Raw genomic sequence first — 26281 nt, forward strand, 5'->3', positions numbered from 1 at the left:
TGTTATAGGGTTTTAAGCTCAGTCTCTGAGTTGTTTAGGGCCTGCCTTATGGCTTTGAGAACCCCCGCCTCTCTCGAAATACACATCCCCTTGATGTATACTTTAAATGCCTCCCAGCGGGTCCCCCCGGGCGTATCATGTATGTTGTTGTTCTCGAAGAAGGTGTTTATATCCGCTAGGATCTCGGCTTTAAAGACAATGTCAGCTAAGGCTTCTGATTTAAAGAGCCAGGCAGGGAGGGTGGCCGGGGTAGTTCACATTTGGATCTGCAATAGTACCGGAGAGTGGTCAGAGAGCATGCATGCAAGAATCTTGACGTCTGTCACTTTCCCCACCCGGCATCCCGACAGCAGGAACATATCTATTCTTGAAGAGTTGTGATGCACTGTTGAGTAGAAAGTATAATCTCTTTCTTGGGGGTGGAGTGTTCTCCATGTGTCGTGTAGGTCTAGGGCCCTCATGTGTGTAATGAGTAGTGTGGCAGCTCGGGACATGATTCTGCTGGTAGTGGTTGTTCTACCCAGGACATTGTCAAGTATAAGATTCATGTCGCCACCCCATATAATGGCGACTTCCACATATCTCATAAGGATGGTTGTCACTGCGTCTATGAATTCCGGGGAGTCAGTGTTGGGGCTGTACGAGTTTACGAGCAAACATTCCTCATTGACCAGGGTGCAGTGGAGAATCACATATCTGCCTTCTGTGTCGATGTGGGATGTGTGGAGTGTAAATTTTACAGATTTGTGGATCAGAGTTAGAGAGTTAGGACTCCCCTGGATTGAGTGGAGTACTGGGTTAGAATCTGTTAAGGCCCCAGGACTGTGCTAGGTTTGCTGATAGGAGTTTCAGATCATGTGTCTCTTGTAGTAGGAGTACCTTGATTCCATGTCTTTGCGCATAGGCTGTGATTCTGCGGGACTTTGTGAAGTTGATCAACCCCCGAACGTTCCATGACATCATTTTAATAGCCATGCTAATAATTTAAGAAACATCCCAACTGAAGGATCTATCTCTGATTGCTAGCATATATGTTGTGGCGGTGTAAATCCGCCCTTCAACCAAACCAGTCATCTCCTTCATGCCGTTTTTGGTGTAACATTCCCAAACTTTAACACCCCCACCATCACTGCCCGTTGTAGACTAGCAGTGTGATAGTACCATCCCATGGAGCGACCAACTGTGTGCCGTCCCCAACTAGTTACGCTCGGTATGCACCACCCTTAACAGAGATGCCAGGGTGCCATGACCAATCTGGCCGCTCCGACCCATTTGCCCAACCGGGGCCAGAAAGGACGCGGGTGTTTGCGGCCCGCAGGGTGTTTCGTTTGGCCCAGGAGGGCCTCCATACAGAAGCCACGCCCCCTCCACTACTTCTGCTCACCTCCTGCACCCGCTAGGGTGAAGCCCGCGGGAGAAAGGGCGCGGGTGTTTGCGGCCCGCAGGGTGTTTCATTTGGCCCAGGAGGGCCTCCATACAGAAGCCACGCCCCCTTTACTACTTCTGCTCACCTCCTGCACTCGCTAGGGTGAAGCCCGTGGGAAAAAGGGCGCTGGTGTTTGCGGCCCGCAGGGTGTTTCGTTTGGCCCAGGAGGGCCTCCATACAGAAGCCACGCCCCCTCCACTACTTCTGCTCACCTCCTGCACCCGCTAGGGTGAAGCCCGCGGGAGAAAGGGCGCGGGTGTTTGCGGCCCGCAGGGTGTTTCGTTTGGCCCAGGAGGGCCTCCATACAGAACCCACGCCCCCTCCACTACTTCTGTTCACCTCCTGCACCCGCTAGGGTGAAGCCCGCGGGAGAAAGGGCGCGGGTGTTTGCGGCCCGCAGGGTGTTCGCGGATCCGTGGGGGGCCAGACTGACCGGTCTATAATAACCTGGACTGCACCGTGGGTCTTTAAGGTGAGCAAAAGCCAGCCACCACCATTCCTGCCAACCTTCCCTCAGAGTACTTTGTAATAGCCAAGCCCACAACAAGATTCTCACGCAGGGTGGTGAGGCGTGATCTCTTCAGTTGGTAACCTAATCCGGAAGGCTTCCTCCTACCTGACCCGCAAATGGTTGACCCTCCCCGAAGTTTTGACTAAAGAGCCATGGAGGGAGGAGATATTTCATCTCCCTTTTCCCCCCTCTATCTCTCTAAATCCTCACTCCTCTCTACACTACAGGGACCCTTGGCTCCATTGCGAGATCGGAAGCCTATTTTGGGCAGAAGGCAGAGGGGGGCCCTGTTGAGCAAAGCTATGCAGAAAGAAGGTACCACATGCCGTGGTATGGATAGAGCGCCTGTCCAACTGCCTCCGGCCCCGGCATGTGTAAGGGAGGGAGACCCCGGGGCTCACACACCCAAGTTACCCTTGCTACCCTGTAAGTCTGGACCGCAGGTGGGGACCTCAACACGGCTCTCTGGGTCTACCTGTGGCAATATTCCCACTGCTCCTTCTGTTCATTCTTTTTTGCATCTGGTAAGCCCCTTCTCGGACGAATCAAGGATTCCTGCAAATCTGCTAACCCCAGGAGGGGGAGTCGACTCAGTCGCCACAGCCGTCCTTTTGGATACCCTGGCCAATGGTTGTGAGAAGATCTCCAAGGGCATCTCGAATCTGTCTGGAGGGCATGTCCCGCTGGCTCAACCCTTAGCCCCTCTACCAGTTTCAGCCCCTTTCCTGCCCTTATTATACCCAAACTCTGTTTTATCAGCCCTGCATACATCATTGGTTCTCTCTGAGGATCGTCCAGTATGCCTTTGCCTTCGGCCTCTAGGGGTGGGGGTTCAGCGGGTTTGGGTACAGAAGTACAGTCTTCCATCTAGTATTGGGAATGAATCTAAGCTTGATGCTCCCATGGAAGCCCCAGTATCCACAGCATCAGCCATTCCACCAAGCTGCTCCTGTCATTACCTCCGTTCTGAGATGGCCGAGGTCAAAAACCTCTTACTTGTTCTGATCAATGGGTTGCTGGAAGTCAGGGGGAGGGGAGTTGTGGGAAGGGATGGAATGTGCGTAGCAGAGGCTGGGCCAGGGGGGCTGAATTCTGATTCTGTCAAAGGGACATATCACTTACATTCCGGCCCATCCCCTCCTTCCCTGCCTTCCTTGAGGAGACAGCCAGAGGTGGCTCCTCCTTCAGTGCCACCTTCACGATGGGAGTCCCTAGCCCCGGGGGGTAATCCTTTACCATCATTGCTCACCCCCGGGGGGGCCCAGAGCAACATGTGTTCAGTGGGAAGGGAGGAAACTGCTCCTAACTCGGGTCAGGAGAGGCTCTTGTTGGGGCGTTACTCCTCGGAGGGCTCTGGCCGTTCAACTGTGTTTCTTCATAGAGTCCCTAAACTATCCACTGCCTCTAGAGAACCAAGGGATGCACTACGTAACAAATGCCTTCACTGGTTGAGGGCTGTTGGGGAATGTGGGGCTGTATCCGAGGGCTCCTTGCTGAAATGTATCAGACTGTCCAACTTTTCAGCCATTACAGATGTTGTCAAAGTAGTCTTTGGGGACACCCATACAGCAAGGGTCGTAGTGGAAAAATGCAATGACCCCGGGCAGCCAAGGAAAAGTGACATTAGGGCCAGCTTAGTCCTTACTCCTGCTCTTGCGTGTCCCTCAGGAGTTCTTCTCAGTATTAACCCCCTTTCAGGGGCAAATTTGACTGCCTTGGGTCTGAGGCGCCTTGGGTTTTGCCGGAGGAAAGGGATAGTGGGACCTGGTTATTGGGCCAAAGATATGTTTAGGGCTTCCAATGGAGGGGCTGGATTTGTTTCTCTGCCCCGTTGTTTTCTTTGTTGCCGATTCTTTGTAATTCTGTATCAGAATTGTACCTTCATTTTTAGAAATGTTTTAGTAGGATGTACTTTGATGGTCTTTTTTTAGGCCGAATAAAGTTGTTTGACTGACTGAGAACAAAGCAAAAAGACTGGAATTGCAATTGCAGTGGGGGTCGCCACTGCCGTGTACCCAATTAAGCAAGTAGTGTGGCGCGAAAGGCACCTCCAGGGCAGCGACAGTATTTCAATGCACTGTGTTACAATGGAAAATTAGTGAAGGATGGTAGTAAAGATGGAGAGGTGTGGTCATCGCTAGTATGTTGGAAGTGTAGACAACTTCAGTCATTGTCCATCAAATCATTAACAGGCGCATTTAGTGGGATCTGTGATTCAATGAAGTTGACTGCTTCATCCGGAACCATGAAAAAGTATAGCTTATTGTGGTAGGTGAATTTTAGACGTGCCGGGAATAACATTGCATATTCGATGTTCCTTTCACAAAGCATTTTCTTCACCCCATTAAATTGTCTGCTCTCCGCCTGGACCCCCACTGAAAAGTCAGGGAAAATTCTAATGACTTGCGAGTCCATTCTCAGCTCGCCCTTCTCACGTGTGGGGCGCAATATATGGTCTCTATCTCTATAGCTGAGGACTTTCGCTGTTATTGACCTGAGGAAGTCACCTGGCTTGGGGCGGGGAGTGAGTGAGCAATGCGCCCGCTCGATTGTGAAGAATGGTGAAAGCGGAGTGTTGCCAAGTAGATCTTTGAGGGGGGATTCGACCACCAGTTCCATACGGCCCCTCAGTGCGGACTCCGGAACCCCCACAATGCGGATATTGTTCCTGCATGATCTCGATTCGAGATCGTCACATTTGGCCTTGACACTTTTCATGTCACATACCAACACTGACACAGTATTTTGGAGGGTGAGTACACTGTCCTCATTTTCCCCAATTCTGGTTTCGGCCTCTGTGATCCTGGTGCCATGTTGGTCCAACTTCGACCTAAGTGAGGCCACATTAGCGTCTATATCATCCAACTTCTCATGAAAGGAAGCAACATTTTTTGCCATGGACTCCATAATTGTGGTCAGCTCTGGTTGAGGGAGGTCAAGTGGGTCTCCAGGTCAGCGTCATTCGAGGAGGCGGCACCCTGTTCCGCCCTGGGTGTTGGCCTGGTGAACTTGTCCATGGTCCCCGCCCTGGTTGCCCCGCGAGGCTTGTTGGGCATCCCAAGGGTGGGTGGTATTAAGCGTAGATGTAGGAAGGCACTACTTGTGCAGTTCGAGGAGAGGTCTGGTAGGCCCTGGGGGCAGCAGAGCCAGGCGGCGAGGGGAATGCACTTGGTCCAGGCGACTGTGAGCACTGGCGCTCTCTCAGTTGGATCCTCCTAACTGTGGACCAGCGAGGGGTCCAGGCGGGAGCCGCAAGGTTAGGGGCAGGGCGCTGCACAAGGCACTCAGGGTCAGCAGGAGAGCACTGGGCCCAAACACAGTTGAAGAAGGGCAGCTGAAGAGGATTATCTCAGGCTGGAGGCAGGGTGGGCCTCTGGCGCGGGGTTCGTGTTGACAAGGGCACGTGGGGTGAGGCGCAAGGAGACCAGCAGGTATGGTGATTTTCCATGACCGGGGGCAGGGCGCGGGCTCAGGATAGCGCCCCCCAGCTGGTGATGTTGCAGTGTAGATGATGGTTGGTGCACACACCCGGTATGGCGCAGCGCCAGGGGGGAGCCCTCCTCCAACAGTACAGCCGTTTGTCGCCTGGTGGTATCAGCTACATGGACTTTAGTTCATAATAGGCAGGCATGCAGAGAGTCCAGGCTGCTCCGTATGGTGGGATGAGCTTAAGGGAGCGGACACCGGAGACCACGGTGTATGTCGGAGAGGCAAGGTCTCAATGCAGCCCAAGTAGGCGAGCGTGGAGCTGGGGGCTGTGCGTTCAAGTAATGCGATGTATGCAGTTGTAGTTCAGCAGCCCCTAAGCTCCTCACCTCTAGTTCCAGCAGTTGTAGTTCAGCAGCCCCTGAGCTCCTCACCTCTAGTTCCAGCGGTCCGGGTAGTGTGTGGGATAGGCTCTGCAGCGGTTGGTGTGACCGCAGGACCCGAACACCCAGGGCAAGGCGCGATCTCGGCCACTCCACGTCTGCCGCCCGTGATATTAGGCCCGACCCGTAGCCCCGCTGGGGGAGCGCAGAGGGCCGCGCCCGGCAGAGGTCCCCGGTGATGCGCTGCCAGGCAGAGCATGCGACCAGCCCTCTGCCACGGAGGGGAAACAGCCCGGCGGCCCGCAGAGGTCACAGGGATGGGGAGGAGAGGGTGGGTTCTCCACAAGGACCGCCACAGCATCTTCCACAGAGGGGCCGGGGGCCTACGATGCCAGGCGGTCACCTGGCAGGCCCCAGGAGCATGGGCACAGCGCGACCCGGGGAAGGCCCCACGCAGTTCTCCCTGTCCCGAAGACAGGGTGCTGTAACTCGGCCTCAGAAGTCCGATTTTCCCCGGGATTGGTTGTGGGTGTAGCTGAGGACCAGCGCCACACTTAAAAGGTATTTTCAGTGCAGGATACAGTATTTCGCCGCCGATGGTGTCAGATAAGAGATTGCTGGGCACAGAGCTCCACGACTAGGCAGCCATTTTGTAGGCTGCTCAACAGCGCCCCGATCCCATTTTCTACTATAACCCTGGTTATCCCCAGTATAACCCGGCTTATGCAAAAACTTTCAAGCTCTGAACTTGATCCGCAGTCCCCAATTTCACATGGTGTCCTCATTCTCCCTCCCCACCTCTAGCCTGTTGACATTTCATCCCATATAGAATTTCTTTCCACTTTCTTTCATTTTTCAGCTAACCCCAGTTATACTCGATATAACTATGGTTAACTCTCGCATTGAGCAAAAACAACAAAAATGGCTGTTTTTTTCTTTTCTGAAAAACCTCGCTGATGCATTGTAGGACACATGTATAGCTATCATTTTGGAAGAAGGGGGCACCCCCTTCTCTATTAACTATTTTAACAACTACTGGATGGAATAATCCCAAGCTCCTCCCAGAAATCGAGTCAATGCTTTGTGCCCAAGTTTTTTCATACCTGATCCAATTCTGTCAAGCTGTTTTTGCTGTGTGGTGCACAGAAATATGCAGGGTAATTGATAGAATTTCGCACAAAAGGGGCGCACGCGGCTGGCGCACAGTGTGCGCGTGCGAATGTCTGCGCAAGCCGTGTGCGCTAAAATCGATATCCGCGCACAGCGTATTCATGGATTTTAGCCTCCAAAACCAGCCGTGGCGCAGAGTGGTGCAGCGACCCTGCAGCAGCGCCAGTCACACCCCCAAGAACGCCCTCGCGCAAGGAAAAGCCATCAAAATTCCCAATTCAGCGCAAAGGGCTGCGCAAACCCTGGACCAGTATACAGGGCTGCCAAACAGCAAATGCCGAGTGCGAAACGTGTATTTCTGGGGTACGCGGGAAGTTCCACACGCAATTTCAGCAGGGTACGTGTATTTCTGGGGTGCGGGGAAGTTTAACACGCGATTACAGCAGGGTACGTGTATTACAGGGGTGCGCGGGAAGTTCCACACGCGATTTCAGCAGGGTACGTGTAGTTCTGGGGTGCGGGAAAGTTTAACACGCGATTTCAGCAGGGTACGTGTATTACAGTGGTGCGCAGGAAGTTCCACACGCGATTTCAGCAGGGTACGTGTATTTCTGGGGTGCGGGGAAGTTTAACACACGATTACAGCAGGGTACGTGTATTACAGGGGTGCGCGGGAAGTTCCACACGCGATTTCAGCAGGGTACGTGTATTTCTGGGGTGCGGGGAAGTTTAACACGCGATTTCAGCACGGTACGTGTATTACAGGGGTGCGCAGGAAGTTCCACATGCGATTTCAGCAGGGTACGTGTATTACAGGGGTGCGCGGGAAGTTCCACACGTGATTTCAGCAGGGTACGTGTATTTCTGGGGTGCGGGGAAGTTTAAGACACGATTTCAGCAGGGTACGTGTATTACAGGGGTGCACAGGAAGTTCCACACGTAATTTCAGCAGCGTACATTTATTTCTGGGGTGCGGGGAAGTTTAACACACAATTTCAGCAGGGTACGTGTATTACAGGGGTGCGCAGGAAGTTCCACACGCGATTTCAGCAGGGTACATGTATTTCTGGGGTGCGGGGAAGTATAACACGCGATTTCAGCAGGGTACGTGTATTACAGGGGTGTGCGGGAAGTTCCACATGCAATTTCAGCAGGGTATGTATATTTCTGGGGTGCAGGGAAGTTTAACACGCGATTTCAGCAGGGTACGTGTATTACAGGGGTGCGTGGGAAGTTGCACACGTGATTTCAGCAGGGTACGTGTATTTCTGGGGCGCGGGGAAGTTTAACATGCGATTTCAGCAGGGTACGTGTATTACAGGGGTGCGGGAGAAGTTGCACACGTGATTTCAGCAGGGTACGTGTATTTCTGGGGTGCGGGGAAGTTTAACACGCGATTTCAGCAGGGTACGTGTATTACAGGGGTGCGCGGGAAGGTCCACACGCAATTTCAGCAGGGTACGTGTATTTCTGGGGTGCTGGCAAGTTTCACATGCGATAGGCCCTGTGCAAGTGGTCTATGTGTATTTTGGGGGTGCAGGGGAGTCCTACAAGTGAATTGGCAGTGTGGGTCCTCCCAGGTGTTCCCTCTACACCCTCCACGGCCCCTGCAGGCAGACCACACCACAGGGGACTACCCTGCACCCCTGGTCATGTCCCGCAGGCAGCCCATCCACCATGGGCATGCCCCCCCAGCCAAGCCACATGTCACCTTGCACTAGTGATCACCAAGGCATTACCCCCTTGCACCCCCAACCCCCAGCAGTGCAGGGCACCTGCCAGAAGGCCCCCACTCATGTCCCCCAGCACCCCCACACCCCCAAACAGTGCAGGGCACCTGCCAGCAGGCCCCCACTCATGTCCCCTTGCACCCCCCAAGCAGTGCAGGGCACCTGCCAGCAAGCCCCCACTCATGTCCCCCAGCACCCCCACCTCCCAGCATTGCAGGGCACCTGCCAGCAGGCCCACACTCATGTCCCCTTGCACACCCACCCCCCAGCAGTGCGGGGCACCTGCCAGCAGGCCCACACTCATGTCCCACTCATGGCCCCTTGCACCCCCACCCCCCAGCAGTGCGGGGCACCTGCCAGCAGGCCCACACTCATGTCCCACTCATGTCCCCTTGCACACCCACACCCCAGCAGTGTGGGGCACCTGCCAGCAGGCCCCCACTCATGTCCCCTTGCACACCCACCCCCCAGCAGTGTGGGGCACCTGCCAGCAGGCCCCCACTCATGTCCCCTTGCACACCCACCCCCAGCAGTGCAGGGCACCTGCCAGCAGGCCCCCACTCATGTCCCCTTGCACCCCCGCCCCCCAGCAGTCAGGGGCCCCTTCCAGCAGGCCCCCACTCATGTCCCACTCATGTCCCCTTGCACCCCCACCCCCCAGCAGTGCAGGGCACCTGCCAGCAGGCCCCCACTCATGTCCCCATGCCCCCAGGTCATGCCGATCCTCAAACATGGCCCTTATGGACAGCCTCACCAGCCCAAAGACACAACTAAATATTGCATCCACCCACATAGAAAAGGCAATTACATGATACAACCCCAATGTCAAGTATGTAAATGAACACATGTCCGTCACACACACACAATGGTTGCAAGTGAATGTGAAAACCCATATCATGACATGCATGAAACCAATGAGATAATACCACACATCGAAGTATGAAGAAAAAAATGTATTAAAAGCAACATGAATGGAATTAAAATCAAACAAACAACAATGGGAATAAAAAAGAAAAGCTGCATGTCTGTAAAATAATGTAAAACAAGAAATCATAATCCAAAGGAAAGGTGTCCAAAGTCACAGTCCAACAAAGCAAATCCAAGGGAAAACCAAAAAAGTGAAAACCATTGCTCCATGGGTAAATCCCCCAAAAAAAGATGAATCCAATAGTGAACTATATTCAGATGAACAATCCAGGGTCCATGATCCCAACTGAAGAAATGAAACCTATCAAAAATACTACCTAATGAAAACCTATATACAGAAACGTGGTGCATTGTCCAAGCGCAACCAAAATAAAGAAAAAACCAAAGGAAACCTAACACTATCTAACTATTTACAAGGGCAGTGGGCAAGTCCAACGGCTCACATGTTGATGTCCCGGGCCAGGGCATCATCGAACTCCTGCTCGATTTCCCAGAGGCGGTCCTCTTCCATGACCCCGAGGGTTCGCAGGGACGATGACATCTGGTCTCGAGGCACTCGGCCCGCCTCAGGTCCCTACGCATGGAGTTCTCCGTCCTGACCATCGTGAGCCGTCCCTCTTCCGCCCGCTGCCGCTCCGCATCTATCGCATGGCCCAACCGCTGCCACACGGAAGACACTTCCCGTCCAGGGCCCTCCTGCCCTCCGGCCGATGCCTGCCCCTCCTATGATGAAGGTCCCGAGCCATCATGGCTCCCACCTTGTTGCTACTGCTGCTGTGCCGCTGCCTGTGCCCTGGCTCCTGCTGCCTTCACATCCTCCTCCAGCTGGGGTGCAGTTTTTGAGGTGGCCACCCCTGCTGGACGTCCGACTCCCGACTGTGGCAGGGATGTGTCCTCCACCAGCCTGGCCGCAGGGTCAGAGGCAGCTCCACAGGGCACCCAGGTGACACATGGGTGGGAAGATTGCACGGAGGACGACTGGAGCATAGGGGGTTCAGTTGAGGAGGCGGTCGGAACAAGGTCCAGAAAATGGAGGAATCCGGCCCTGGTGAGCTGTCCCAGTGGTTCAACGCGGTCAACGAGCCATGCGAGAAGACGTGCAGTCTCCTCATGAAAAGACTGCAGGTCCGCTCGCATGGCACATTGACACAACGCCACCCCACCCAGGACAGGCTCAACCCGGTTCCGGATAGCCACATCCGCAGGGAGAGGAAGGGCATTTGGTGTAAGCCAATCCTCTCCCTGAGAACGGGTCTGGACGTAGGTATCCCTGCTGGTGCAAGATGATGCAGTCACAGGATCGGGGACAGGATTACACACAGGCACCTCCGCGGCGGCCTGTGCTGCCTCCTGTCCCTGCCCCTGCACTGCACCACTAGCACCAGTGGAATCCCCACCTCCAGACCCCGTCTCTGTCCCTTGCACGGCCTCCTCCTCCACCAAACCCCCCACCAACCTGGATCACTCCGTGCCATCTTCCTCAGTCGGGCCCTGTGGGGTCTCAGCTGTCCCTTCGGCTGCTGAGGAGTCCAACTCCAACCTCCGCCTCTTGGTCCTCCCCTCGGCAGGTGCGACCTGGGACACAGCACCGGACTCCTCACTCCCCGACGAGATGACAACCTGGGAGGGGAGCCGGGCCTTGGTCTCCGGCTGGCGGTGCGATCCATGACGCTGTGCTCCACAGCACCTTCTGCGCCCTCTTCATCAGTTGACGCTGCAGACAGGGAGAGATAGGAGACAGGCATCAGGGCACTGTACAATGGACTCATACACACATGACAGTTGTACATGAGTGGCATTGTCAAACTTCAGACATGGCATCACAATCCCCAACACACATGTCATTGCAACTCACACACATGAGCTATTCCACAGCCATATTGCAACAGCCAGCACCATCCATACACATACAACAGCATGAGCAGCCAAAGGTGAGCTAGACATCACATGAAACACAGGGAGTGCACTAGACATGCACACACGCCACCACACTTACATGCATGTGTACACCTCCACCAACTGTCGCAGTGATGAGATTGGCATCCATGTCACATCTGCCAATCAGTCTTCTACATATCAGTCTCACATGCATCCATGTTGCATCACTGTTGCACCAATGTCAAATACACACACATGCACATGTACACGGTGCAGATACATGCAGCTGGAACCAACATCCATGTGTGACACCACAACCATGCCAACTTACATACACAGTAATCCAAACATGTGTGTTCACACATCTGCATTTGGCATGCATGCTTACCCACACATACACCATCCATGTGTCTCACACATGAAAGGACTTGCATGTGTCAACCTCACAGCCCTGTACATACACATCCATAAATGGCCCTACAAAACCACATGTACAACCTGCACACTACTGGCACACCACCACATGCACAGCTTCCAATCAGTATGCATGTACACTTACCGCTCGACTCCAGACGGGTCTACCTGTCAAGGACCTGGACGTGGAGCTCTGGGCATATGTGTTCAGGGACCCTCATCTGATGTTCCGACAGGTGGTCCCGGTGCCCCTTAGCATCCGCTGCCTTCAAGAGGCCCCAGGCCTTGTTGAGGGTCCTGGACCTGAAGTCCTCCCAGCGCTTCTTGACATGCTGGAAGTCGCGGACTGCCACCCCCTCCGCGTTGATGGCAGTCACGATGTCCGTCCAGATCCGAGTCCGTCCTTCCTTGTCGGCGGCCGAACTTCCGAAGAGGGCATCATACTGCCCCACGACTTGCTCCACCAGGACACCAACTTCGGTGGCAGTGAAGCTGGTGGCCCTCTGCCTCTCTGGCTGGGGGTTGCCAGTGGTGCCAGATGGTGTAGTGCCCGACATGGCAACCCCAGAGGCAGGTGTGGGTGGGCAACTGGGTCCTGGGGCTGGGCTGTGGAGCGATGGAATAGCAGTCGGGAGCCTTCGGTTGCAGCAGGGTGGTCACAGCAACAGCACCCCTGGCTGACGTGCAGGCAGCAAATGGCAGGGCACGTGGCCAGCAGGCAATCAGGCAGCAGCAGATGGCAGGTGGGAGCGTGCTCGGGGCGGCAGTAATTCGGCCTTCTGGGCAGGAGCGTGGTCTTCCATGTGTGAACGCGTGGCCAGCTTGATACGGAGTGATTTGGCATGTCAAAAAATCTTGCACGTCAGCGTGTAATTCGAGGAAAGGGCCTTAGCACGTAAACGTGTTTGTGACGTGGCACGCGCAGGTGTTTCCCTCATAGCACGTGATGACAGAGCACACGTGGAAAAGCTGCATGTCCGAGTGTCAGCACGTGTAATTGGAGGAAAGGACACGTACACGCATAAGTGACGTGTACGTGTGGGCCGGTTTAAAAGGTACGTGTAGAACGCCATTTTCTTGTACGTGCTTTTCGTGGGGAGCGAGTGGGTGAATTCTGTACTTCTTGTCGGTTCACACGCGATTACTTCACAGCGTTTCAAGTTCGTACTCAGTGTTCACTTCTCCTTTTGTCCTGTCTCCTCAGACAGCGTACAATTCTTCTATTGGCGGGGGTGTTGCCAACGCGCACGCATGCATATTTTTCACGTTCTTATTCCAGGCAGACGGTGAGTTCCGCACGTACTTAGCAACTGTGCTTGCCCCGTGTGTCGCACTTCCCTTCAGAGGTCATTGTAGGCTGCGTGTATTACGCGTATGCTTATTTTTGTGTTTCTGGGTGCCACAGTGTAGTGCGGGTTCATTTTTCCACGCACGTGGTCTACGAGGGGTTGCATGCACGTTTATTTTTGTTTTTGGGCTGCCTGTGCGTTGCGTGACCTGTCATCTTCCCCCAGGGGTCACAGACAGCCTTGTTAGAGCACTAGGGTACTTATACCATCTAGTACCCTACCCCTTTGACCCCCAATTGCCCAGGACTATAGTTTACTGCTCCTCCCATACGCACAACAACATCAGTGCCATGGTTGGGAGGCGACCAAGTGGTAATGGGGGCAAAGGTGGCCGACCTTAAAAAGGTGGACGCGGTGGGCGCGGTAGGGGACGTGGCCAGGATTTGCAGGGTGCCCCTAGACCCCCATGTGTGGAGGACCAATCAGGGACACCCATGCTCCCCCCCATGGTTGAGGGAAACGCGGCTGGGACCATCCCAGCTCAGCCCCTGTTGGACCAGCCCATTGTGGCACCTGACCTGGCACAGGATGACTCCCTGGATGACTTCCAGGTCAGCAAGTCTAGGCCACGTGTGGCGGTGCAAGTTGTCACCAAGGCACATGGATCTGGGGCAGCTATGTCATCTGCTGCCCCAAGTATGCAGGGTGGTGAGGCTGTAGGGGCAGCTGCAGCTCCATGCGCCCCAGCTCTGACTCTCCTAGCCAGGACAGTGTCGGCCCTGGTCCATCATACTGATGTTCCCCCTGCCAACATCACACTTCAGACAATGCCTGCACCAAGTCCTATGGTCAATGTGCATTCGCACACTCCAACAACCGAGTCCACCGGTGATTCTGCTCCTACTCACCAGAGCGGCGTTAGCCACTCTGGCTCTGCTCCACCTTCTAAAAAGAGGAAGAAGGGTGCTCTGGCACGACAGGCTGAGACCCCAGGCACGGCTACACACTCCGGCACGTCAAGGAAGCCTTGCTTTAATGACGCGGAGCTTAATACACTTGTGAGCTATGTGTCGCAACATAGCCACGAAATGGTGGTGACTGTAGGGTCCAAGACCACACCTGGTCAACGTAAGGCACACTGGTAGACCATCGCCAACCACATAAGTGCCCTTGGATTTGTGAGGCGCTCAGCTGATGATTGCTACAAGCGGTGGAACGACTTGAAACGCAGAGCAAAGGACAAGCTGGCCTCAAATCATGCCGCTACTCTGGTGACTGGTGGTGGGTCTCCACAAGAGGACAACAAACTCACTTAACATGAGTCTGTTGCTGGGACCTTCGTCACAGAGGAACAGATCCGAGGTGTGGGAGAACTACCTGATTACGAAGCATTGTCCGGTGAGTGCCCATGCGTGTGTGTGTAGTGCATGTGTATGTAATTTGGGTGACAGGTTCTGATTGAGTGCCAGGTGAGGTTGTGTGCTCCAGAGTGTTATGGGTCACCCATTTCCTTCCTCACATGGGATCACGTGCCTTGTATTTGGCTATGACTGCATCCCTTCTGCCAACAGTATCCTATTAGGCCCACAATTGTGCAGTTGACCTTGTACTGCCATCTTGCAAATACATTGGTCAGAATTTGTAAGTGTGCCTTCAGGATAATATTTTCCACTGTCCCCTTTTTTGCTAGACATTTATCAACCATATTGTGACATATGTGATATGCTTCGGTCATTGTTTACTGGCCACACTGGGGCAATGCTTTACTTGGTTATGTACACAATGAGACCATTCAGGCTGATGGAGTATTGGCCAGCACAAATGTTTAGATGAGTGCCTGTTTGCATGTGGAAAATGACAAATGTTTCCTGCAATGTCAATGTGAGGAAAAATAGATCAGCCAACTATGACTGTATTCTTGTACCTTGCATGTGTTGCAGTGAGTGGCACATGTGTACTTAGTCCGTGTATGCAGCATTTTTCATGTCATCATGTCCATCTCACATGGATGGGTGACAGTACTCAATCACTGACATATGGCTGTACTTGTCAAATGTACCATGGCTATGCTAAATGCTATCTGTGTGCTGCCATGTGTCATGTATGTGTATTGGACATGCCACTCACAGGTAAATGTGTGATGGCAGTGCTACCCAGAAGCAGCAAATGTGTTGCTCTACCATATTGGTGTCATCAGTGTCTGCCTTTTGCCTCCCCTTACTACTCAGTGACAGTGCAGGCATGGGAGGGTTATAGTCATGTGGGACATGTGTGAATCATGTACTGGTTCTGTAGCTTGACAGGCCTATTTGTGTGCTATGGTGCTAATGCCTGTTTCCATTTTTTTCTCTTTCATGTTTTTGCAGGGGATGACACACTTGATGCTGTTGAGGTTCAGGAGATGGTGCAGACCCAGGAGGAATCCCAGGCACGACCGGGCACCAGAGGGGGACGTGGTGTGGTGGTGGGTGAGAACCTAATCCTCCTGCAGACCATACTTTCCAGGGGTGTCTCTGGGTGAACCTCCCCAGACCTCTATTCAGGTGCTGATTCGGATGATGAGACCTATGTGCCGTCACAGGTAAGTGTTTCTGGCAGGGATTCTGTTCTGGCCAACCCACCTGCACCAGGGGTAGATCGCTCTATGGGGATGTCAGTGTTGGTAGAGGCGCCTTTGGCGGTTAAGGATGCAGGGTCACACTCCACAGCATCTGATCCTGTTCCTGGGCCAGCAGATCAGAGGGGGAATGCAGTCCTGCAGCCTCGGCGGTGCCAGCAAAGTAAGGTGCACATCGCCTTGCCCCAAACAGGTGTGGTGCCCGTTGACGCTGTGGCCGTACGCCACCAGGCAGTAGCGTATGGGAGAACTCCATGTACGCTATGGCAACCCAACAGTCAGCATCAGTTGAAATGATGGCTCAGGCAATGGAGAGGGTGGCCACTTCCATTATCCCCCCTGAAAGGCAGATGGAGCAACTACAGCAGGCAACAGACTCCATTTGCCAATCACACAGGGAAGACATGTTGGCGTCCAACAGGGACCGACGGGCGGCACTGGAGACTCTGCGCCAATCCATCTCAAGAGAGTCCCAGGCCCACAGGGAAGCCCTGAGTGAAGAACTCCATAACCTCAGGCAGACTCTTCTTGAGCTTGAGACTTCCGCTAATTTTAGGGCAGAACAGCGGCTGGAGCACCTCACAAGTAGGCTCTCAGCTGAGAAGCGGGCAACTCGGGAGGAGATCCGGGCATCACGTCAGGTGTTGCATGGGGATCTCCGCACTATAATCCTCCAGAACGAGACCTTCCACACCTGCATGCTTGCTGCCATGGAGGACCATACCAGGGCTTTGCGTGGGCTGCCTCCCATAGCACCACCACCCCCTGATGCAGCAGCAGAGGTTCATGAGAGTGACGGCAGCAGTTCTCCCACATTGGCATAGCCGTGCAGGCCATGAGCCCATGGAGGTGTTTTTTTTTCCCAACATCCACACAGGTGGCTGTTGGTGCGCACCCTGTCCTCGGACCTCCTGGGTGGCCTCCCCCCCGGCCCCCACATGGCCATTTTTGATTTTTGATTTGATTTTTGAATTTTGAATTTTGAATTTTGATTTTTTAAAAAAATAATTTGACAGTGTGTTGCCTTGTGTGGCTCCCGTGGGCATCCACTGTATTCCGGCTGGGCACATGCAGGCTTGTCCTGAGTTTGGGTTAGATGCTTGGGTTCATGAGACACACACCCCTCCTGCTTCCCGTTTCCATGGGCTTGCAAAGGGTGTGACCAAGTGACAGTGATGTACACAGTGACGTTGGGCTCCCATGAGCTGTGTGGGCAGTCTGTAGTCAATACTGTGTAGACATTCCTTGTGTATATTGTTGTTGTATTGTACACTGCATGGTGTATTAATGTATGATTTTGCTTCCATGTCTCCCTCTGAATTTGCAGGTTCATTCCTCATGTCTTCACAAGGCCGTCTACTTTGGAGATGGAGTTCATGTTGTATGCAGTACACAGACCAGTTTTGAAGGCTGCAAGACTACAGTTTGAAGGGGGCGATGTGGTTGCATATTCAGGTTGTATGACTACGACTACTTTAACTTAGTACTGTCATGTTTTAGAAATGTTTGAACTTGTCTAGATGCATTGTTTAGTTGGTAAGTATTTGGTCATGTGTGTTGTTAGTTCAACATTACTAGGAGCATATTGTGTGTGGCCAGTTTCCATTAGGGACACTGTACTTTGTGACACTTGTGTCATGTCTTTGGGATTGCTTTGTTTGCCCTCATATAGCATGACATGCCATGGTGTGTTGGGTGGCGGTGTTGGGGAGGGGTTGGGTGACATGGCACTGTTCTCATGTTGTATTTTGCAAGGGGGTCATGCATTTAGCAGCATATGTGTCTTTTGATGACGCAGCATTGGTGGTGTTTCTGTAGATAGGGATGCACACATTGTAAAACTTCCAGGTGACCAATCTCAGGATGGTATAGTTGTGACAGTTGACTGTCCCTCATGTCATCATCATTGATTGTCAGCTGGTATGTGGCAGGGCTGTGTGCACTCCACAGGGGTGTGATTCTAAGTGAAGTAATTAGCCACCAGCTGTGTTCGGGCTGCCTCATCCCATGCCCTGTCCCCTCCCATGCGCAGCGGGCGTGCATGTGGTTGGGGATGTGGGGTCACCATCATGTCCACCGGCAGGCCCCGGCATGTTGCAATGTTGTGCAGGACACATGCTGCCAGTATGATCCTGCACACTACTGGGGGAGCGTATAACGGCTGCCCACCAGAACGGTCAAGGGAGCGAAAGCGTGACTTGAGCACTCTGAATGTGCGCTCCACTATGCCCCGGGTTGCAATATGGGCTGTGTTGTATCTTGCCTCGGGTGGCGTGGTGGGGTTCCGAATTGGCGTCATCATGTGGGTGCTCAGAGGGTAGGCACTGTCCCCTGGGAAGGTGGGGTTGGGTATCATTAGTGGGGTTGTGACATTACTCAGTATCTGGCATGCATGCATGTGCTGTGGCATTTATACTCACCAAGCAGCCATGTATCGCCAATGCCGCCCAGCTTCTAGGTCCCGGTTTAGGGTTGACATTCTGTAAATGAAACTGTCGTGGGTGGACCCTGGATAGTTGGCATATACTGAGGTGATGATTCCCTTGCCATCACATACTACCTGCACGTTGAAGGAATGCCAGTGCTTGCAGTTTCTATAGATGTGCTCTGATGCCCTGGGGGGACGTAGGGCCACATGGGTGCAATCAATGGCGCCTAGGACTTTGGGGAATTGTGCCACCCCGTAGAAATCCTGGACGACAGCCTGCCTTTCTGCAGGTGTTCTGGGCAGGTATATGTGCCTGCGCACTGATGAGCGTGCAGTCATGATGGCCAAGACCTGGTGTAGGCAGCGTGACTGTGTGGCCTGTGACACCCCCCCCACTATGGCACTTGTCCGCTGAAATGATCCGGTGGCCAAAAAGTGCAGTACATTGAGGACCTTCTTCAGGGGGCTGAGTGCTTGGGAGCAGGGGGTGGGTGATGTGAGGTCATCCTCCCACTCACTGACCAGGTCGAGTATTATGCGAGGTGGAAACCTGTACCTCCCATACACCTGGTCATCAGGCATGCCAAAAAGGCTGGTTCTGGGTGTGAAAATTCTGGGCCTGACTATCCTCCTCCTCCTCCTGCGGTATCCCATGACCACTGCTTGTAGGAACGGTATGTTCATCCTGGCGTCTGAGCTTGCTTGTTGTTTGCGCGCACTTTTATGCTGCGCGGGTCCACGTACGCCTGCTTCCTGCTGGCGTACGTGTTTCCGGATTAGCGCGTCTTTTTTGGCGCATGCGTGTGGGCGTTCCGTGCATTTGCCTCCTGTACTTCCCCGCCCACCCCAGATTTACACGTACCCCGCTTGCACAGGCCCAATCACGTGTAAAACTTCACGCGAGCACAACTTCCCACGAGCCCAACTTCCCACGAGCCCCTGAAGTACACGTACCCCGCGCACCCACGAAATACACGCTATTGTTGACACAGCGGGTGTCCGTGTTTGTCGCGTACCCCTTTGCACGTCATTTCTTCTGGAGGGCCACAGTATGGGAAATTCATCATAGCTGTATATACATGCTTTTTGATAGCGCACATTTTTTTAATGTGCAGGGACGCTACCGCCTGCCTTTGTGTGGCGGACATGTGTTGATTTACATAGTTGACTTTTGGTTTGTGTCATGGAATCGCCATTTCACTGTAGGGGGGTGGGGGTGCTGGGGGACATGAGTGGGGACCTGCTGGCAGGGGCCCCTGACTGCTGGTGGGTGGGGGTGCTGGGGGACATGAGTGGGGGCCTGCTGGCAGGTGCCCCTGACTGCAGGGGGGTGGGGGTGCAGGGGGACATGAGTGGGGGCCTGCAGGCAGGGGCCCCTGACTGCTGGGGGGTGGGGGTGGTGGGGGACATGAGTGGGGGCCTGCTGGCAGGTGCCCCTGACTGCTGGGGGGTGGGGGTGCAGGGGGACATGAGTGGGGGCCTGCTGGCAGGTGCCCCTGACTGCTGGGGGGTGGGGGTGCTGGGGGACATGAGTGGTACATGAGTGGGGGCCTGCTGGAAGGTGCCCCTGACTGCTGGGGGGTGGGGGTGCAGGGGGACATGAGTGGGGGCCTGCTGCCAGGTGCCCCTGACTGCTGGGGGGTGGGGGTGCTGGGGGACATGAGTGGTACATGAGTGGGGGCCGGCTGGCAGGGGCCCCTGACTGCTGGGGGGTGGGGGTGCTGGGGGACATGAGTGGGACATGAGTGGGGGCCGGCTGGCAGGGGCCCCTGACTGCTGGGGGGTGAGGGTGCTGGAGGACATGAGTGGGGGCCTGCTGGAAGGTGCCCCTGACTGCTGGGGGGTGGGGGTGCAGGGGGACATGAGTGGGGGCCTGCTGCCAGGTGCCCCTGACTGCTGGGGGATGGGGGTGCTGGGGGACATGAGTGGTACATGAGTGGGGGCCGTCTGGCAGGGGCCCCTGACTGCTGGGGGGTGAGGGTGCTGGAGGACATGAGTGGGGGCCTGCTGGCAGGGGGCCCTGACTGCTGGGGGGTGGGGGTGCTGGGGGACATGAGTGGGACATGAGTGGGGCCTGCTGGCAGGTGTCCCTGACTGCTGGGGGGTGGGGGTGCAGGGGGACATGAGTGGGACATGAGTGGGGGCCTGCTGGCAGATGCCCCTGACTGCTGGGGGTGGGGTTGCAGGGGGACATGAGTGGGACATGAGTGGGGGCCTGCTGGCAGTTGCCCCTGACTGCTGGGGGGTGGGGGTGCAGGGGGACATGAGTGGGACATGAGTGGGGGCCTGCTGGCAGGTTCCCCTGACTGCTTGAGGGTGGGGGTGCAGGTGGACATGAGTGGGACATGAGTGGGGGACTGCTGCCAGGGGCCCTTCACTGCTGGGGGGTGGGGGTGCAGGGGGACATGAGTTGTTGATCATATTGCAAGGTGTGCCTTGGCTGGGGGGCATGCCCATGGTGGATGGGCTGCCTGCGGGACATGACCAGGGGTGCAGGGTAGTCTCCTGTGGTGTGGGCTGCCTGCAGGGGTCATGGAGGGGACACCTGGGGGGACCCACACTGCCAATTCACATGTAGGCCTCCCCGCGCACCCCCGAAATACACGTTCCCCGCTCTGACAGCAAAATCGCGTGTGAAACTTCCCGCACACCCCTGAAATACACGTACCCAGGCCAATCGCGTGTGAAACTTCCCACGCACCCCAGATTTACACGTACACTGCTCGCCCAAGGCCAATCGCGTGTGAAACTTCACACGAACCCCTGAAATACACGTACCCCGCTCGCCCAAGGCCTATCGCGTGTGAAACTTCACGTGAACCCCTGAAATACATGTACCCCGCTCGCCCAAAGCCTATCGCGTGTGAAACTTCCCGCACACCCTCAAAATACACACACACACGCTATTTCTCACACAGCGGGTGTCAGTGTTTGTTGCGTACCCCTTTGCACGTCATTTGTCCTAGAGGGCCACAGTATGGGTCATTCATCATGGCTGTATATATGTCCTTTTTTTTAGTGCACATTTTGGCGCACATTTCTTTCATGCGCAGGGACGCTACCGCCTGCCTTCGTGTGGCGGACGTGTTTAGGCCTGTGCGCGTCTTTGCCCGTGCGCTGGTTTGCCCTATTCGATTCCATGAATACGTGTTGTAGGCGAGCGTGTGGGCGTTCCGCGCACTTGCCTCCTGTACTTCCCCCGTGACACCCTCATTTTCACGCGTTGTTCCCCATTCCACGTGTCTCGCCCCGTGTTACACCTACTTTTGTTGTGTGCGGCGCGCTATGTGCGCTTTCGCTGTGCGGTTAGCGCACGCGGTTTGAAGACGTGTGCGCCAGCGTGCGCCATGCAGTATTTTGGCGCACATCCTGGAATTTCCTCGCGCACGGACTTCCATGAATCGCTGTGCGCGGGTTTCGCTGCGGTTTTCGCACTGGCACTGCGATTCGCACGCTTGCGCCGAAAATTTCAGCGCACATTATTTCCATGAATCGACCCATGCACTTTTTTTAGGGGGAAATTAATGGGAGTAGGTCGTCAACAGTGTTTTTTTTAACAAATCCTTCACAAAATCTCCAGTCTGGGGGGGGGAGAGGTCACAAACCTTTTGTTTGAGAAATATCTGTCAGCAAGTTTTAGCAATTCAATTTTCAGGTTTCCGGTGGAACCTGATACTCAACTATAGTGCTGCACTACATTATATATGTACGTAAATATATGTATATATATATATAAATATATATATATAGATAAAGAGATAACAAAAAAAATTGCAAAACGTAAGATTGCTCTAAAAAAAAAGTAAAGTCTACAAGCAGTAGAAATAATGTTAATGTACGAACACTCCTTCTATAGCACTAACAATTCAACTGTGAATCTCAAAGTATAAACACTCAATCCAAACCTCTACAAATCAAAACCTAACACTCACTTGAACTATGGCCTACAAGCATGTTTCATAACAACACTGGCATACAAGCACATGACGTGAGTGTTTGTGTGTTGTAAGAGCTTAGGGCATAAGTGTGTGCGGCAAACGGATGCGTGGTGTAAGAGTATGTAACATAAGAGTGTGTGACATACACGTGTATGGCATAACTACGTAGTGTAAGAGTGTGTGATGTAGGGCACAAAGGAGTTTGGTGTATACATGTCTGGCAGGTGAGTGCATACATACAAGAAGTGTAAAAGTGTAAGGTGTAAAGTCATATGAAATGCATATGTCGTTTACACCTCATATATGTATGAAAACTAGTGAGGTCTTACTTTGATATGAGTTTTTATATATAGAGGAGGCATATAGCAGTTTTACATTTCGAACATGCACACAATTTATTTATTGTGTTACATTGTTCATATTTATTTATTTTCTTGGTATTGCTTAAGGCTTGTATAATTGCCAATGCAAATTAAAAAAAAAAACATGCACACAATTTACACCTCCTATACATCACATATGCATACAAAAACTCACATTAAAGTTAGGCCTGAATTTGATGTTTTAATGCGTACGATAGTGTGCATTTATGAAACGTACATCTCCTACATGTACATATACAGTTTGTCTAGAAGATGAACATTCATTCTGCACATGCATGTACTATAGATAACATTATAAACTTCTGAATTGCCTCGCACGATATTTAAAACCTTTTTTTAAAACAAAAGATCCTGACAAATCAACAAATACCATTTTTGGATTTTTGTGCCAAAATGTTTTCCCCTTATAGCAAAACCCATGTTAAAAGATGTTTTAAACTCCCCCAAAAAAATTAAAATGTGAAGCCGTCCATGGTAAATACTGAAATTGTATATGTAGAGACCAATGTCTCTAATAAATACTCTGGATTTATCCATGGAAGGGTTTGAAAGTTATTGGGAAAATGGTTTTATTTTTAAACCCCATAAACGATTAGCCTTAAACTTCCCTGTGCTATGCGTTAGCGCAGTAGCATAATATCTACATAAACTTAACTGTGCACAGCGACACCCAGTAGCCATTACTGGAAGTTCACCTAATATATATATATATGTATGTATATGTTCTCCTAATATATATATATTGGGAGGATAGCTTGTGGCATAGACCAAGCATGTCATAATGTAACCATGTCAACTTTCCTCCCGCTACCCGGTAGCCTGGCACGCTTTATACAGAAGTTTGTCTTATCTTGCTCACACTCCCGCACATCCTCTGGGGCGTTGACACATTTCCTGGCCCGGGCTATGCAACATCTGCTTCGCCTCCAGATATGGGACATCGCCCTCTGTTCCTTGTCATATAAACATGACTTGTAACACACACATTTTATCCCTCGCTTCCATGCATGCTACTGTGCCATCTTATGACATTGGTTACCCTGCTGTTCCAGCATCCCTGGGAGGTATCAGGTAATAAAATTACGGCAAATCATTTCGCCAGTAAAAAGAATTGCGGCAAAAATGCTGTGGTTTGACCCGGTAAAGGTGTACCCCATTATACCATTTAGGGGAGCGGGAATTTCGGGGTGTCCCCCGCCCCCTTAAATGGTATAATGGGTCCAGGGGTTGCGGGGGTGTCCCCACATCCTTTACATGATTGTGGCAGCAAAACCACGGCAAATTTTGTATACACAGCCATTTTTGCTGCGATTTTAAGACATGGAACCCCCTGGGACCAGTGGCATCGCTGGGGTGGGGCCGGGGGGGCACGGGCCCCTCCTCTGAAACCCTGTGCCCCCGTTGTGCTCCCCCCCTACATGGGCTACTCTCTCGGCAGTGCTGCCTGCAGTGTTGCCAAGTCTGCTTATTATAAGCGACTTTGGGCTTGTTCTTTACCAAAGTCGCTTATAATATATTGAGGTCACTTGTTGCGGTTTTTCTCCGCTTGTTTGATCAAAAGTGGGTGTGTAATTGGGCTTATTGACAAAGCAGCCAAGCCCATTATACACGGCCATAAAGCGTCATGAGCACCCATTTCAAATTTAGGCAAACCTACAAGTTCCAGAAGCCAAAGGGAAAAAAACAGGACTGGGAGATCTCACGCATGGCAACAGGAAACTTGACAGTTCTGATAGTTTCCTTGCAAAATACACATCTTATAGGAAAGCAAACTTTCAGTGTTTAACTTCTTAGATAAACATGTTCAGCCAAAATAATGTCATTTTAGATTTAGTATCCAAATGCTGACTGGCAAGCTAGAAGACCCAAAATGCAAAACAATGCAAGCCTAAAAAATCGTTTTTTAACACCACTTCTATTCTTTGAATGCTTTGAGAATCACACAAAAAAAGGAATGGTAATGTCATTTGGATACAGATCACCTTTGTGACAAACTCCCAGCTTTCTGTAAGTCTTAGGAACATTTTCTATTTATGCAAGGGAATGCCTTTTTTGCTTGTCCCAGACATGACAACTTTAAAATGGGGCTTTCTTTTCTTTTGCTTATGTGTGGGCATTTAACACTGACGGGACTCCTTTTGGACAGGTACACATCTGTGAGGGGTGTTTCATATGTAATGGTCCCATCAGTGCTAAAAGAGAGCACTCAAATTGGGACTGGGAACAAAGGAGAAACTGAGCTGCAGGCAGCTCTTCAAGGACCTGCAACAATTGCAGGTGGTTAAGGGCTGCCATCAGCTCTTTCCAGGGCCATAACATTATTATCGCAAACCGTGTGTATTAATGGCACACTTGTTAAAGGCCTCCTACTGCAGATATGATCGAGACACAATATGGACACTGTATCATTTCAAAGTACATAAAATGGCAGGTGTCCATTACCAGCCAATGACAACAGGCAACTTCTGAACAAATTGCCCATGAAGGCCCAAAACCAGGAGTGAACTTAACTGGTGCTGTGTGTGTGTGCTTTTAGAATGAAAATGATCCTTTGTATTTCTTAACACAGAAAAATTGAGAACGTCTTGTCCAAAAGAATGGTGTCTTAAATGGGCCATCACTGGTAAATCGGTCTCATTTTGAATGCTCTGCCATAATAACGTGAAAAGCAGTCATTAAGGGCTCCCTCCCATTCCCCCAGCAGCGTCTGCCACTGGGAGGGGGTATTTGTCTTTTGAGAGTCAGTGGTAGGGTTGGGCGATATATCGAGGGTTGGCGATACATCGATATATATTTTCAATATCGATATAGGATGAGACAATATCGTTAACATCAATATGTATACATATGTTAAGTTATATTCAAGTTTTTCGTACCGGGGTACAGCGCAACCGACAACCAGAGGCAAGCTGGCGCTATGACTGAGACCATCAAGTATCAAAAAAAGAAGAACGAGCTAGAATAGCAACGTTTTCAAAGCCTTCCGAAAATGTATATGAACCGAGCAGGCACAGAGGGCAGCCGGAAGGGCATTCCACAACATGGCAGCTCTGACTGAGAAAGAACGGCCTCCAATTCTCGCACAGCAAACTCTAGGGAGAGTGAGAAGGGAGCGATCCGCAGAGCGCAATGCACAGGCAGGAACATATGGTCGAGATTTTGACGGCAGATACTCCGGACGAACAGCATAGAAGACCCCCTATGCACCAAACAAAGAGATTGGAAATGCACACACTTTACAAAAGGGAGCCAATGGAGGGCCGTGAGAACAGGTGAAATACGCCCCCGATATGGGGTACCAGTGGCAAGAACGGCAGCAGAATTTTGAAGCACCCGTATATGGTGTAATAAATAATCTGATTGAGCCAGATATTAAGAATTACTATAGTCGATCCGGCTGAGAACAAAAGCAGAAACCACTGGGTCCCGCAAATGTAATGGAATGAATTGCAGGACCTTCATTTTCAGTTGTAAGTGGGCTGATTGGCAGACTGACCCAACCTGAGAGGCCATGGAGAGACAGTCTGATAATTTAACACCTAGGTTTTGAGCTGTCGTGACCGCCACCGGAAAAGTGCCTAAAGCAGAGGGCCTGAAAGATGGAGTCCAAAAAGAGGGAACAGTATCAGAACCCACAACCATGACCTCTGTCTTGTCGCCATTAAGTATCAGCCAATTCTTGCTCATCCAGCATCCCACGGCTAAAAGGCAATCTCGCAGCTGAGTGGCATGGGTAGGATGACATAAGTCCAGCCGAACCAGGATCTGAGTAACATCATCATACGAGTAGCATCTAAAGCTGTGGGAGCGGATCAGAGCAA

General features: G+C 52.4%; 1 protein-coding gene across 1 annotated transcript in view; it reads right to left on the reverse strand.

Moving 5' to 3' along the window:
• GGT5 (gamma-glutamyltransferase 5) overlaps nucleotides 1–26281 on the reverse strand; it is a 395684-nt gene that overhangs the window by 312087 nt on the left and 57316 nt on the right. The gene's annotated exons all lie outside the window — the stretch shown is intronic.

The sequence above is a fragment of the Ambystoma mexicanum genome, chromosome 10 (assembly GCF_040938575.1).
Source record: "Ambystoma mexicanum isolate Mex_15411 chromosome 10, UKY_AmexF1_1, whole genome shotgun sequence".
In the NCBI taxonomy this organism is placed as follows: Eukaryota; Metazoa; Chordata; class Amphibia; order Caudata; family Ambystomatidae; genus Ambystoma; species Ambystoma mexicanum.